Raw genomic sequence first — 17,297 nt, forward strand, 5'->3', positions numbered from 1 at the left:
GATGAGATATTGACTAACATTGATGACCTGAATAGAAATGCTCAATTTTATTAACTGAGGGTAGGCCGAATACTCACATAAGCTCCACGCTTGCCTGGTTGGTCGGTGGAGAGAGGACTTACAGCTATCAGGTTGGTTCCGAACCCATCTAAATCAAACTCCAACGTCGGCATTCAAAGTCTTTAGCTAGTCCTGGCTGTTCTGAGAAGACATCTCTATTTTCAATGAAAACCTTCGCAACACGTTTTTTGTATCTAAATCCCATTCAGCCATAACAGTTTATCCTATCAATAATTTTTCAAACATTTCTTCAGAGGAAATCTCTTTATCCATCACGCGTCATCCGTTGTCGTTAACTCAACACTTCAAAATGCTCCATGGTTTCTTCCATTCATGAATACCCAAGTCCTAGGAACGCCTAAATGGATATGCAAATTGTACTATCCGATTTTCTCCAGGATGTCTTTTAAACTGAGAGGTGTAATAATTCGGTGGTGGTGGTGTCAGGCTTGCATGGAATTTCATGTACGGAAATTCAAACAGGTCGGAAATACTGTAAGGAATCAGCGCCTATTATCATTGATGGACCTTTGACTGGCAACACCAGGAAAGTATATTAAAAATAATTCCTTCTATTTCCACTTCTAGAGACATTGAGTGGGTTACTCTTATTCTTCTGCCAGGATTAATACCGGAAATGTATACATTGGTAAGGGGTAGTGTAGCTATTGGTTTTTCTTTGATGTTTAAAAACATATCCTCTTGCAATAAACAGCATTGCGAGCCACTGTCAATCAGGGCTTGTAGTTAGTCCCATACAATTTGCATTCGATATAAGTTGTAGCTGGCCGTCTGATGTCACATCGGTGTCGTCAGGGTTTTTAAGAGTGTTTCACGCTGATCGTCCCGGAAAGTGGTGTCTATGTGGAGAGGTTTGGCTTGTTCCTCTAATTGGTAGATGAATAATATCCTTGCTTTGGGGGTATCATATAGTCATGTAGTTTTAGAAGTGCCTTATTCTTGATTTGGTGGTGGGTTATTTGCATGTGATTTTGGGTTGCTTTTGTTGTATGTGCTACTTGTGGAGATGTATTGGTCCGGTTATGATTTTGATGTGTTTCACCTGATTTTGCGATTCCATCTCGTTTGTAATTGTTCCCATTCAAGCGTTCTGCAAGTTATTAATCTGAATGACTAAATAAAAATGAATAAACAAATTATGAAATTTCAACATAAACGTCTCATAATATGGGAGAGGAAAGGAGGAAAAGAAGAATACTTCTTATACTATCCGCTTCTCTCTGCTCAATTCGATAAAACTCATTTACAGTCTCACCATAGTAAACATATTCCATTAGAATGTCAGATGTCTCCTGACCCAATATTGCGTAGAGTAAAAATCTGAAAACAGAGTTGCTTATTTATCACAAGAAAGTCCGCCGTAAAAACTTTTTAATTACTTGATCCGAGAATGGGAGAAGTCTGTACTTTTAAAAATTACTGAGATTAAATCGAAATGCTGATTAGCTTTTTCTTAGTGCATCCCATAATGGTAGCAATTTTGTTCAATACCTTTATACCATGTTGAAGAAACTTTTTAATATCATTAGTTTGCGCTGGAACTTTCTAGCTGCATTGCAAAAGGGATAATATCATAGACTAATACAGAATGAGTTACTGTTGGACGACAGTGTTTCTCAGACCTATTATAAAAGCTGCTCCACTGGGATAATCCTTTTAAAAGCTGCAGCAGTTATTTCGAGTGGATTTAATTTCTTTCTTCAAGAACACAACCATTGAGAAAATATTGCATAGTCTTGTGCTATTTTTTTCATGGGACATCTTATAAGTACAGCTATTAGTACAGCTTATAAGTACAGCTACATCGTATAAGTACAGTTATTTCAATTATCCACTGCATACTGCTGTATATTACTGAAAGTTGATTACCTTGATCTACTTTCAGCCTACTTCATTTTATTAATCAATTATTTGATCTTATCCACCTTATAATTATTTTACTTTATCAATTTTTTTTTTTTTTTCTCTTCAATATTCATATTGATTGAAACTTTCACAATATTTCATTAATAAATAAATCCTTAGTTTAAATAATGAAATTAACGTTTTGTAGAGAGTTAGTGGGGAGGATATTTTAATATTCTTCCGAAGAATGGACATTGATATGTCCAAAGCTCGCCAATTTATGTAGATGCATAACAATATAATTATTATCTATAGATATTACAAATTGCTTTTTCATATCATATACAGTTCAATAATTATTTTCTTAGTCTATATCATGTAAATTCACCTATAATTTTGCTGTACTGTAAGCTATTGTATATAAGTGTATAAGACAGTATATATTGTAATCTACATAAATAAAGTACTCTATCAATCAATCAATCAATCAGCTACTTTTGGAGTCTGGCAATCCTATTCCTCACCAAATACTAGGAGATTACCTTCGACAAAATAGTCCCTAGGATTCTAATATTTTATCGTAGAAAGCTCCCTCTCTCATCACAGATTACATAGATACTCATCAACCCAATATTTCTATTTTGAAAGAGAAAGATTTCAAGGCTGTGCAAAGGCTAAAAATAAACTCTCTACTGGTGATATTTTTCAAAGTTTTTCGATTTGTAAACTACCAAGCTATCAAAATGAAATTCTTCTCAGGATAGCATTTTTTCGATCTTTACTTTTTGAGATATGAGCGCCTAAATTTTAAATTTTTGCGACAGAACATTTCAAATTTAGACAGAAATCTATGGATATCTATTTCTAATTATCAATAAATCAGTGGTTTTTTGACAACTTCTTAGTCTTTTTCATTCAATATGAATAATTACCACAATATCAACTTCTCAACTACACAAAAAGAGAAATCTATGGAATGCAGAGGATGAACTTTTCACGGTATTGTAAATTGACTTGAACAAAAAATTTTCAGAAATATTGCTTTTTGAGAAAGATATTGAATTTACCAAAAATAGCCAAAAAAAGAGGAGTGGCCGTAGTCGAGTGGATCAGATGCTGGCTTTATGATTCAGAGGCCCGGGTTCAAATCCCGGCCAGGCAAGATATTTATCTCGGGCCACTCCCGTGTTTCGGATGGACACGTTAAGCCGTCGGTCCGGGCTGTCTAAAAAGCAGTCGTTAGGTCATGTCAGAGGCCCTGAAATTGATCAGTTGCGACCTGAAAACTCTGACACCAGACCTGAGCCAGCCAGGTCACTCGATATTATTATTAGCCAAAATAAACTGATAGTTGAGTTATTTTTGGTAATTTTTTGTAAATTGGATAACTTTTTCAAAAATTGATATGTTTAGAGACTTTTTGTTTTAGTCAATCAACAATACCATTAAGAATTCATCTCTCAATTTCATGGATTTATCTCTCACGAGTTTGAAATGTTCTGTCACAAAAATCGAAACTTCAGGCGCTCAAATCTCAAAAAGTAAGATCGAAAAAAATTGTTTTCTGAGAAAACTTTACATTTGATAGCTTCATGGTATACGAATCGAAAAAACTTTGAAACATATCACCAGTAGAAAGTTCTTTTTCAGCCTTTGCACAGCCTTGAATTTGCAATATCATTTGAGCGAATGACTGAATGAATGAATTATTAAGTAAAATGCTTGCTTAATGGTGCTGATGAAGACAATAGTTTTCTTACAGGTGTTTCTTCAGTCACACAGCGAATCCTGATCTCCTGTACATTAATCTCTTTGCCACACACAGCTGACTGTGACCCTCTTATTGTGCCTGATATTTGGAAGCAAGGTTTGTAAATAAATCATTGATAGATTTCATCTCCTAAAAACCTATGGTGTACAAATTCAAACGTGTATAACTTCAAATGAAGTCAATATATGGATGTTCAAGCACATTCTTTGGTACTGAGGAATGAATGATATAAAATTATATTTATTTTGTATAAAAATTAAACTGCTGATAGTGAAGTTTTGTAATTCTTCTGCTTCAAATTTATCAAGTTTTTTTACATTTTTCAAGTTATTAATGCATGTCCAAGTGTAATTATAATTTGTTTCATCTTTCTGATCAACCGAGATACAAATTTTAGTAGAATGTACATTTGGACTGTTAATTTTTGTGATCTTTATAAAAGTGTTTTCATAACCTCATTTGGACTATTTTTATCAAAATTAGGGAGAGGAACAGTTTTGGGTTTATCCTGTTGATTCTCTCCCAATCATTAATTTGATGTTGTGATTAAGGAATGTAATAAATGTAAATGTAAATATAACAAATAAACTTTGTGGAAATAATAGAGAACTGAAAATTTTGTAAAGTGGACAACTACAAGACTTAACCTGTTTCGAACTACGTTGTAACCTTATCTAATTTTTAAAGAAAATAGCACAGGTCACATTATCGTTTTCTCTCACTATCATTCTTAAAATTGGTAAAGAATAGAGAATAAACATAATGGATAAACACATAACGATTGGATTTCCGTTTCATGTATTACATTAAAAACTGGAAACAGAACTGAAATAACACTCTTTAGTTTTAATATTGAGAAAAATGGAAGTTCTTTCACTTACAAAATTGTCCAAACAATGTATCCCTTGTTGACTATAATGAGGTCCACGTTATAATGGCAGTGTTCTATGAGCAATGGTATTGCTATCCTTGTCTATCATTCAACAAATCTGATTGCGCTATCTCTTCCTCGCTTTGCTCTGTTGCCAGATCGTCTTTTAAAAATGTAGAATTGACAAAATATTCAATCTTAATTATGAAAATTCATAATGAAATTATTGAAAAATAGAATTTTTTCTTAATGATATATTATTGTTATTGAAAACGAGTCTTTCTAACTATCGATAAAATCTGCGGTTTTTGATAATTTCTCAGTCTTTTTATTCAATGAGAATAAATATCAACTTCTCAACTACACAAAAAGCATTGACAAGACAGAGGATCGGCAACGTGTTTGCCATCTTTCTCCACTGCCATTATAACTCGGACCTCACTATATCTCATTCATTTTGATCATTTTATAATCTCTGTTTTTCTTATTGTGTCATTTCACAGGCGACATGGTATTCAAAGGCCAAGGAAAATCGGACAGCTCATCTAGTGCAACCTACAAAGCGACAAGCATAAATATTTCAATAAGCCAAGATCTGTGAACTCACAGTACAATGGGTCCATCAACTCATCAGCTGGAGCATTGGACCAGACTTCTATAACGAGAAAGATGTACAGGTAGGTTTCATCCAATTATTTATCAATATCGTTATCATAATACATTTTCAGCTACTCCGTTTATCAAGTACAATATTCAAATAATAATATTTTTCCTACAGTTACGTGAAAAAGTGGCCATTGCTGCACGATTACAGAACGTAAAGAATCACTTTTCCGCTCTAGTGCGGGAAAATTTTCTGCACTCCAGATTTGCAACATGACAACGTAAAATACTTATTAGGTTATATGGAGCAACAGTGCAGCAAAATCAAAATGAAGTTGGTAACAGTGACTGGGCTGCTATAGTGAGCAGAGGTGAAACGAAGCACAACGCGCTAATTATTATTCATTATATATTATAACCAAGGACAACATTTTTATTCTATTTGACAATAAATTAAGGTTTTTATCAATAATAAAATTACACAGAAAAAAACATTCAATGCATTCCAGGCAATTTTACCCATAATTACCCACTTTTCATATTCAATGGTAACTGTAGGAAAAACTTAATGTGAAATACGTGCGCAAAGTTCCTCTGCTGCACTCAAAAAACCATTCCGCCCTCGCCTACGGCTCGGGCGTAAACGTTTCTTTCGGTGCAGCAAACTGTCACTTTGCGCACTAGTTGCACAAATAACTATTGCGCTAACTATTCTTCCAGAGTTAATCATGCTTCCAAAGAGAGCTAAGTATTTTATTGGATAGCTTAGAGAGGTAAGTTAATTCGAGCTAAGTATACCTTCAAAGTTGTAATTTCTAGTACATAAATTAGGGAAGCATTATATTTCGATGTGTCAATGGAATGGAATTCTCTTAAGGACCAGTCACAGAAAAGCCCGTTAAATTATTTCTTCAAATTCTCCCTTCGTCAAGGTTTCAAAATCGCGCTTTTTTAAGTTCTGGACTTGACGATTTTTGATAAAACGTTGACTCGTTCTGATAGAACTTTGATGAACCATGATCGAAAGTACGAGAACCAATGAGAGAATTTTTATTTCTGGAAAGGCTTTTCTGGCTGGATCTCCTGGATGTATCATTTGATGGTGATACTATCATCTCAAATTGATACAGAACTCTATAATTTGATACAAAACTTACAAACTGAATGATTTCTACTGACCATAGGACATCTTCTGATACTATCTTTTCTCTACGGTATTATCATATTGTGTTGATACTGTATCATTTTGTGGTGATACACAACACCATAATTCGATACAAAACTTCCAAACTGAATGATATCTACTGACCATGCGGTATCTTCTGATACTATCTTTTCTCTATGGTATTATCGAATTGTGTTGATACTGTATCATCTCAAATTGATACACAACACCATAATATGATACAAAACTTCCAAACTGAATGATTTCTACTGAATATGGGATATCTTCTCATGCCATCTCTTTTCCATGGTTTGAGTGAATATTGTGAGGCCTTCACGAACATAGCAGGATTGAAGTGAGTGTGATTGAATGAGTGGAAGAATGTTGGTAAAAGGAAAAAATCCTCGTTTCTTCTAGACAAAATTTATAGTCGCTGGAAGCCTTCTATATCAGCCCACCCCACCCTGCATGCAGTTTTTGGGAGATTTAGCTGGAAGATTCTCACAGTATATCTCATCTGCTATCGGCAGGCAGGCTTGCTGTTTTGTTGGTCAATTGCAGAGCCACTGTAATCAATTATTCGCGCCCATTTCCGAAAAAATCACAGGGCCTCGTTTGGCACCACAATGACGTTTTTAATTGGTTAGCATCCAAGTTAATTATCAACGTTCCAAGAAGAGTTCAAGAATCAAGATTCGTTTTATCACCATCAGGCTACAATTAAAGCATTAGACAAATCATATTATATACATAATTAGATAACTATTCTAATTGAACGAGCGTTGGCGATCTCACTTTTGACACTATCAAATCCAAAGTCGTTGTCTTTCAGTTTGTATGTTCTACAATAACTTTAGAGAGAATTGATCAATCAGCTTTTAATTTTGAACACGTACTCTTCGAAATTTTTCGTTTGAAACAAAATTGACTCACTCCTTCGTACTTTTTCAGAATATAAAAATAACAATGAAAGTGCATGATGAAAAAATTTTGTGATAATATATCATTTAGTCGGCGGAAGAATTCATTCATTCAATTACTTCAGCTTTTCCATTCATTCATTCATGATATCAGCTAAGGCTATCTGAGAGCTATCACACAGACAGTCCTTCATCTTTGACTCATGATTTCAGCTGGTTAGCATAATTTACAACTTTTGATAAAATAAGTGGAATTGATGAAGATATTGTGAAATCCTATTATATTGAGCGAGCAATTTCTGTATTTCTATATCTGGTTTTCTTATATCTGTTTATTCTAATATTATCTGGTTATTTTTATATCTTAATATTTATGTTCAAAGGATCTCGAAGACGGCTCTAACGATTTCCACGAAATTTGAAACATAGTAGGTTTTGATATGAAAATTCGATCGCGCTAGGTCTCATCCTTGTGAAAACTCGCTGAACGACATTAGAAGGATAAATCATCCTGGCTGAAACAGCTGTGAATAGTAAAAAAGTGAGTGAGCGAGTGAGAATGAGAAAAATCAAAATATTGCACCCCCGAAATTTATAAGATGACATATAGCCAGCTGTGGAATATAAACACGATCATTTTAGAGAATTGTGTTCTGTTTATCAATAAATAAAAATAACAAGCGAAGCTCGGTGCCCCGATATTCTCCCAATAATAAGAAAACAGAGAAATTGTCAATACAGCTGATGATGCTTTGGTAAACGGGAACCCATGATACTGTTTTAAAGTTTTTAATAAATTTCCAGTGACATTTGACAATATCTTTGTTTTCTCATTAGAAATTTGACATCAACAAACTGATATGGATTGAGATATCAATTTGCTGTTCCCGCCATTAGTTTTCTCTTGTAAATCAGTATCGAAATTATGTATCACATGATCACCTTCTCATTAAAAATCAATTTTGATTCGTTCGAAGGTCAAAGATGTTGAAGCGACAGAGTAGTTTTTTATTTCAAATGAAACCTACTGTCAAATTATTCTTGTAAAAGAAATATTTAGCTGTTTTCATAATTTTCACCTCTTCTGTATAAATGGAAGTTGTGGGTTTCAAAGATTACAATACAACAGTATACCAGAAATCGTTGAAATCCTTGATCGGATTGGAGTGGGATCGGAACGCTGTATGATAAGTGTAGATTGGGCTACTAGATTTGCACAGAGAAAACTTCTATACTATTGAATATTCAGATATAATTATATTAAATCAATTCAACTTTCATATTCTATTAATTTGTTTTTCATTGTATAAATTTTATTTTTCTGTATTCAATATTATTAATAAAATATTCAGATATACAGAGTGTTTCAGAAGTGGTGTCGAACATTTTAGGGTATTGTTCCTGGATGATAGGAGACTACAAATGTTGTATTTTAAGTGTCCAAAACTCAGCGGTTATCCTTAAGCTGCGTACACATATTCGCGCTTCCGACCCGCACCGAGCACGCTCCTCCCTCGTACCACCCTAGTACCACCATCGAACTACAGTCGCTCCTCCCACGCACCCATCATGAACGTTACGGAAGATGTTAGATCTTCACGCGTTCCCCGGTCAAACCACTCTTGCTCCCCGGTCGATCATCAATCGCTCTGCTGGAGTGACGTTCGGCTGCGGAGCAGAGCGAAAGTCTGTACGCACCTTTATAGCTGTCATTTTGTTTTTCCCACTTAGAAATTTTTATCTCAAGAACAAAATGATGTAGATTGATCTGAAATTCGGCATGAATATTTATGCTATGGAGACTCAATTTATAAAAAATAGAATGAAATCCTTTCAATGTGAATTTTCAAAATGGCGGCCATTTTGAATTTTTGATTGCGAATTTCACGAGAACCGTTCACTTTACAGAAAATTTACAGTAGACAAAAAAGTTGGCAGATTTTATCAAAATTTCAAGAATACTCATTTATTAAGATTGGTCAAAGAATGACAGAGAAATTTATTATTTTCGTATTGTATGACCACTTTTCACAATTTAAACATCAAAATAACATTTTTAATTCCAATTAATTGTTTCCAAGATGAAGCTTTGAAACTCGGTATGGCTCCATATGGCCTGGTGGATTCACGGAGGATCGGCAGCCTTGATTGTGGGTTGATTGGTTTGTACTTTCATCCCCTTCCCCCTCTCCCAAAGAGGCAAGATAACCTCTCTCCCTCACCCCTCCTTCATCCTCACCGTTTATCTTTCTAACCAGCACTTCAAGAAGCAAGGTCGAGAAGTCAACATAGTTTTCGTTTCGTTTCTCCTGTTTCTGTGGCGTTCGAGCTGAACGCAATTACCTCGTTTCGTTTCGTGATATATGTACAATATCATAATAGGCCTACTCATAAAGACAGGATATCGTCAGCAGTAGCTTCTACACACGAGATACAGTCCACTTCCTCGCCAGTTCCAAGGTTAGTGCAAATTAAAGACTTACTTTTGGGGCTGTCGACGTTTTCGTGAATTAAATCTTGACTGTACCCCAATCCATAGGTTTGGGGACAGTACGGGATTACCATGGCCATTCAGCTGATTTTACAATGTTTTTCAGATGCTCTTCTATGGTCATAATCATGCATGCTGTACGAAAATAATTAATTTCTCTCTTATTTTTCAACCAATTCTGATAAATGAGGTATCCATGAAGTCTTGATAAAATTTGCTAACTTTCATGTCTCCTGTAAATTGTCTATAAAGTGGACGGTTTTCGTGGAATTTGCAATCAAAAATTTTAAATGGCCGCCATTTTGGAAATTCACATCGAAAATTTTGGGTTCTATTTTTCAAAGTTGAGTTTTTATAGCGTAAATATCCATGCCAAATTTCAGATTAATACATCATTTCGTTCTTCAGATAAAAACTCCTAAGTGAAAAAGACAAAATGGCAGCTATAAGGATAACCGCTGAGTTTGGACACTTAAAATACGTCATTTGTAGTCTCCCATCATCCAGGAACAATACCCCAAAATGTTCGACACTACTTTTGTAACAGTCTTTAGATTGGAGATTGTCCCCTATTGATTTACTTATAATTATATCTCATGTGAAGGGGCAAGGTATGCAACCCGCAGAACAAGGATGACTGCCGTGGAATGCAAGAGATATTAGTAACAAGGGGCAAGTTATGCAACCCACACAACAAGGAAGAATATCTCAAAAAATGCATGGTGCAGGTTATTTTTGGTAAACTCTAGTCAACTTTTTTCAGACTAGAGCACTAGAGCATGGTTTCTATAGTGAAGTCGACGTTATAATGGCAGTGGGGAAAGATAGGAGATCAACGTTGCCGATCCTCTGTCTTGTCAATGCCTTTTATAGACGGTAACTGATACAGGTTTATTGATGTAATTCTCGTTTAAAATAATCAATTATATTATTAAGCAAGAAATTATATTTTTCAATAATTTCATAATAAATTTATATGAATGGAAACTACTGAGATTTTGCAAATATTCAAATGCTAATAAATTAATTATTTATTCATTTCAAATCAAATCAAATCATTTATTTGCCATACAATAATACATATTCAAAACATAATAAAAGAAAATACTTAATTTCATAATCAGAAGTATAAAATAATTAAAGTGAAAATTAAGCATAAATGATACCAAAATCATAATTAGATACTTCTCAATGGTAATCCGGCATCACCAGCTTATTTATTTATTAGGTTAGCACAAACAATACAATGATCGGAAAAGAAAAAACAGGCTATTGCTCAAAACTTCTTCAATTTCCTAATTTAGTAGTTTCAAATTGTCAAAAATTTTACATAGGTTATGTCCATTTCAATTTTCTATACCAAATCACAATCTGAGAATAATATTATTAGAATAAAACAAACAATTTTAAATTCGGATAGATTGATAGTAGCCAAATGCTTCCATAAAAAATGAAACAAACTTTAAATTCACAAAATAAAGAATAAAGTCACTTAAGTTTCAAGCTCGAAAATATCATGTTCACCTTAGCTAGGCTACATAACAGCTAATTATCATTATTAAACGAAAATCAAAATCATTAGCATTTGAATGATTGCAATATCTCAGTAATTTCCATCCGTAGACTGGCTGGCCGCTATGGTTTCGTATAAAATGAGCGCTGCTATCCAGAGATTGTCGGTTTGGTGTAAGGGTAAGCATTCCTGACCGGCAATTAGGAGGTACGGGGTTCGAATCCCGGGCTGACAAATGATTTTTGAATAGTAGCGCTCATCGAATTCCCATCTAGCTGTTTACCCTGTTGTCAATATTCGCAGTAGCAGAAGTCTTCGGGGAGAATTACAGCATTCAATTTGGATTTTCGTTTAATAATAATAATGAATTTATATAATTTCGATGAAATATTATGTCAATCAATTATTGATTCTACATTGTTAAAAGATGATCTGGCAACAGAGCAAATCGAGAAAGAGATAGCGCTATCCGCTTTGTTGAATGATGGACAAGGATAGCAATAACATTACTGATCAAACACTGCCATTATAACGTGGACCTCGATATAGAAACGATAAATGACTCTTCTAGTGTAATCAATATTTATTTATTTATTTATTTTTTATACGTGGATACAATAACAAATCATATAAATATGATTGGGAAGGAACAACAGGCTTGGCCCAAAACTATTCCATTCCCAAATTTTGATTACATGTCCAAAAAATAGGTTATGTTTCTTCTGTAAGAAGTTCAAGCTCAACTTTCGTCCAAAAATAAATAGAGATGTAAATTTTGAATTAGAAAAATTAAAACACTAAATTAGTTAAATATTACACTTTATTATCACTGCACATTGTATAATTAGTTTTTATGAATTTTGAAGCAAAAAATACACTCAAATTCTCACAAATAAGGGAAGGAATCAAGTTTACCCGCGTAATGGGCCTACCAAACATAATACTATAGCCTGGAATAGGTTCAAATCTGTGATTAGACGCTTTCAAGCCTAGCTGCCACGAGTCTTATTGAATTTCATCAGATATAAATCCACCTGTTCGCTACTTGGGGCTTAAGTAACGGCTGGAAACAATAATACAATCGCCTCCACATAAGAGAGTGACAGAGAGGGAATGCTTTGACAGAGTAAAGGAAGGATGACTTGGCAGAGTGGTGTAGCAAGAAGTTAAGAAAGAAACGAGAGGGAAAGACTTGGCAGGATAGTGGTGTGGAGGGAGAAAGATGTAGAATTGTGCCGAAATCAGCTACTTGAGCCGTTTTTTGGGGAGTTTCCGATTTCTGGCACAAGTCGACAAACGAATTGGGCTCCAGCAACAGAACTGGAGAAGACCGAAAATTGGATTACCTAGCTCTCCGCCAAATCTCTCCGCTCTTCAGTGGTGTGTGGCTGGAGAAGGGCTGGAGAAGTCAAGTTACAAACCCTTGCCTGGAAACCTCTTCTTCTCTCCCACTCCTCTCTCGCACACTCTCTCTCTTTCTCTACCTCTCACTCCACTAACCACCATAGCAACACCCTACCCTGACGGATTGACACTTCCAACTCAGTGTTTCAGTGACAAAACTTGACGATTCGCTGCTAAAATCTTGAGGGTTGAGTGTAAGAGAGGGCCGACTGCGCCCTAACTCCGCCCTCCAAGGTAAAAAAAGAGGCAGATATTTTATTCTAAAGTGAGGTCCTCGTTGTAATGCTAGTTTTTAGTTAGAATTTGTGTTGCTATCCTTATCTATCATTCGACAAAGTGGATGGTGCCGACCTTCTCTAGCTCTAAAATGTTGTCGGATCTGTTTTCAACTATGTAGAGATATAATTGATTAACAAAATATTGAATCTTGATGATGGAAATTTCTAATTTGATCATTGGAGAATATTTTTGTTGACTAATAGAATAGGATTGATTATTTGAAATTGAAGAAGAATAGACAGTAGTTGGTATTATATAAGATATACCGGTATTAACCATCCTCTCTATATCCTTCGTCTATAGAATGCATTGACAAGGCAGAGGTTAGGCAACGCTGTTCTCATATTTTCTCCATCGTCATTGAAACGTGGACCACACTATATCTCATGGAACTCGGCATATTATAGGCCAGAGAATGCGGCATAAAAATTTCCTATTATTTAAAACTTGATAAAACGGATTGTAAGTCAGAAAACTATTATTCTATTTTCAGAATGTAAGTATGTATTTGTAGCTTTGTTTTGTGTAGTTTTGAAGAGTATATCATGGAGGTTACGTACCTCGCTCTCGATACACTTAGGGCCGTTTTCCGACCTCGATATTTGGTTACGTTCTAGACTTTAAACAGCTGGAGTAAGAAAATTGGCTTTCCAAAACGGGGCGTAGTCGTAGTCATTGTCAAAGTCACATTTGAATTAAATTTCAAAAAACTATGAAATTGAACACAAAATAGTGTGAAGTTTCAGCTATTTTGAATTATTAAGAAATGTTTAATTCCGTCAAGGAGAAACGTTTCCATTTATAGAAATGAGAAAATAAAAACTGTGACTACTGTTATAAAAACTGCGGCTACAGCGTTTTGGAAATCTAATTTTCTGACTCCAGCTGTTTAAAGTCTAGAACTCAGCTGAATCCCGAGCTCGGAAACCGGCCCTTAGAGTACCTATTTTAGAATTCGATAGCATCGCATTGCGGGCATAATTTTGGCAATTTCCACCTGTATTCTTTCTTTAAATTTCGGAGGGACTTCGGACGGTTCACATAGACACGGGATTTCAAGAGACTCCATAGAAAAAATATACTGTGTCAAATCAGTAGATCAAACCGGTCATTGCAAATCGCCTCTAATTGAGATGAGACATTCTAAGAAGTGTTTCTTCAAAACATCTTTTTTACTTTCCTTGCCCTATTACCATAGGTAAGGAAAGTATTGCTTTCCGAAAAAAATTAAGGTACACTAATTTCCAAATACATTTCATGGTCATCTGAGTCCAGAAAAGTGGTTTTTGGGTATTGGTCTATATGTGTGTGTGTGTGTATATAGCTGCGTACACATATTCGCGCTTCCAACCCGCACCGAGCACGCTCCTCCCTCGTACCGCCCTCATACCACCATCGAACCACAGTCGCTCCGCTCACGCACCCATCATGAACGTTACGGAAGATGTTAGATCTTCTCGCGTTCCCCGGTCGGACTACTGTTGCTCCCCGGTCGATCATCAATCGCTCTGCTGGAGTGACGTTCGGTTGCGGAGCAGAGCGGAAGTCTGTACGCACCTATGAGTGTATGTTTGTCTGTTTACACGATATCTCATTTCCCAATTAACGGAATGACTTGAAATTAGGAACTTGAGGTCCTCACAATGTAAGGATCCGACACGAACAATTTCGATCAAATTCAATTGAAGATGGCGGCTGAAAAGGCAAAAATGTTGTCAAAAACTGGGTTTTTCGCGATTTTCTCAAAGACGGCTCCAACGATTTTGATCAAATTCATACCTAGAAAAGTCATTGATAGCTCTATCAACTGCTACAAGTCCCATATCTGTAAAAATTCCAGGAGCTCCGCTCCATCTCTGCAAAGTTTGATTTTAGATTACCAATTATCAGGCTTGAGATACAACTTAAACAAAAAATTTGGAATGGAAAAGATTGAGCATGACAATCTCTACAAAAATGTTCAGTAACATTTTCACCTATGATTGTAAATACGCTTGAAATTCGAGGAAATGTGATTATTCAATTGCAAGCTGTTGGCAACTCTTGATTCTATCAAATCATTCTCTATGAAGAGATAGCAGACCTCATGTGTCTCCAGCGTTATTGTTCTGTCACCAGCTGGATCAGACTTTGAATAGTAGACTTGAGATGCGCGTGAACACTAGCGTCAGGTGATGAATTTTCATAACGGCAAGGAAAGATGTGTGAGTGCGCCACACCTGATTTTTGTTCATTATATCCTCTCTGTATGGATATACTCACTATATAAACCACTTCTCCTGTCACTCCCTCGCCTCCATAGTCTCTCACTACTTCTCCATCCTTCTTCACCAAAACCCCTTCCAGAGAAAATCAACCACTCCTCTCACTCACTCCTTTCACATCTCTTACCCCTCCAGACACAACCGCCATGGCAGAACTCAACCCTGACAGATTGACACTCACAGCTGAGTGTTACGGTTACAAAACTTGGAGATTCACAGCTCTAATGCTCGTAACACGTCTAAGTTCCTTGAGCCACTGATGAATCCCTATTCAAGAATCAGGGCGGCTAATTTGATTGCGCCGTACAACACTTGGCTCCAACAGCTTCTGTAGCTATCGTGTAAATCTTCTACAGTTGGTAACACTGCAATCGGCTTTATTCAAATAGTTGGTACAACTGATTCCTGTTTCAAGATACAGATGGTACCTCGTAATCACCTACAACATAGAATGAAACAATCTATAAGTTTTCTCTAGTATAAGATATGAATCTATACTATCATTGTAAATCTGCTACAGCTGGTGACACTGCAATCAGCTTTAATCGAATAGTTGGTACAACTGATTCCTTTTTCAAGATACAGATGGTACCTCGTAATCACCTACAACATAGAATGAACCAATCTATAAGTCTCTAGTATAAGATATAAATCTATGCTATCATTGTAAATCTGCTACAGCTGGTGACACAGCAATCGGCTTTATTCAAATAGTTGGTACAACTGATTCCTGTTTCAAGATACAGATGGTACCTCGTTATCACCTACAACATAGATTAAAACAATGTATAAGTTTACTCTGGTATAAGATATAAATCTATGCTATCATTCTAAATCTACTACAGCTGGTGACACTGCAATCAGCTTTATTCAAATAGTTGGTACGACTGATTTCTGTTTCAAGATACAGATGGTACCTCGTAATCACCTACAACATAGTATGGAGCAATTTTCAAGTTTTCTCTAGTATAATATATAAATCCATGCTATCATTGTAAATCTGCTACAGCTGGTGACACTGCATTCAGCTTTATTCAAATAGTTGGTACAACACTGATTCCTGTTTCAAGATACAGATGGTACCTCTAAATTACCTACATCATAGAATGAAATAATCTTCATGATGAGTTCTCTCTAGTATAAGATATAAATCTAGAAACAATCTCTAATGGCTGGTTTCCGAGCTCGAGATTAAGCTAAGTTCTAGACTTTAAACAGCTGGAGTCTCAAAATTGACTTTCCGAAACGGGGCGTAGTCACAGTCCACCTTTGAATTGAATTTCGAAAAACTAGAAATTGAACTCAAAATAAAAAAATCTGGTGTGGCGCACTCACACAACTTTCCTTGCCGTTATGAAAATTGATCACCTGACGCTAGTGTTCCCGAGCATCTCAAGTCCACTATTCAAAGATTTGAGCCAGCTGGTGACAGGGCAATAACGCTGGAGACACACATGAGGTCTGCTATCTCTTCATAGTGGATGATTTGATAGAATCAACAATAATTTGCAATTGAATAATCACATTTTCTCGAATTTAAAGCTTCAAAACAAAATCTATCTGCATTGATGGGGCGGAGCTCCTGAAATTTTTACACATATGGGACTTGTGTCAGTTCATAGAGCTTATCGATGACTATTTTAGGTATGAATTTGATCAAAATCGTTGGAGCCGTTTCCGAGAAAATCACAAAAAACCCTGTTTTTGACAACATTTTCGCCATTTTAGCCGCCATCTTGAATTACATTTGATCGAAATTGTTCGTGTCGGATCCTTATAGTGAAAGGACTTTAAGTTTCAAATTTCAAGTCATTCCGTTAATTGGGAGATGAGATATCGTGTACACAGACGCACATACACTCATACACACACACACACACACACACACAAACACACGAACACACACACACACACACACAACACACACACACACACACAACACACACCACACACACACAACACACACACACACACACACACACACACACACACACACACACACACACACACACACACACACACACCACACACACACACACACACACACACACACACACACACCACACACACACACACACACACACACACAC

General features: G+C 35.8%; 1 protein-coding gene across 1 annotated transcript in view; it reads left to right on the plus strand.

Moving 5' to 3' along the window:
* LOC111053690 (probable G-protein coupled receptor CG31760) overlaps nucleotides 1-17,297 on the plus strand; it is a 463,503-nt gene that overhangs the window by 444,645 nt on the left and 1,561 nt on the right.

This window comes from Nilaparvata lugens, chromosome 2 (assembly GCF_014356525.2).
Source record: "Nilaparvata lugens isolate BPH chromosome 2, ASM1435652v1, whole genome shotgun sequence".
NCBI classification, from domain to species: domain Eukaryota; kingdom Metazoa; phylum Arthropoda; class Insecta; order Hemiptera; family Delphacidae; genus Nilaparvata; species Nilaparvata lugens.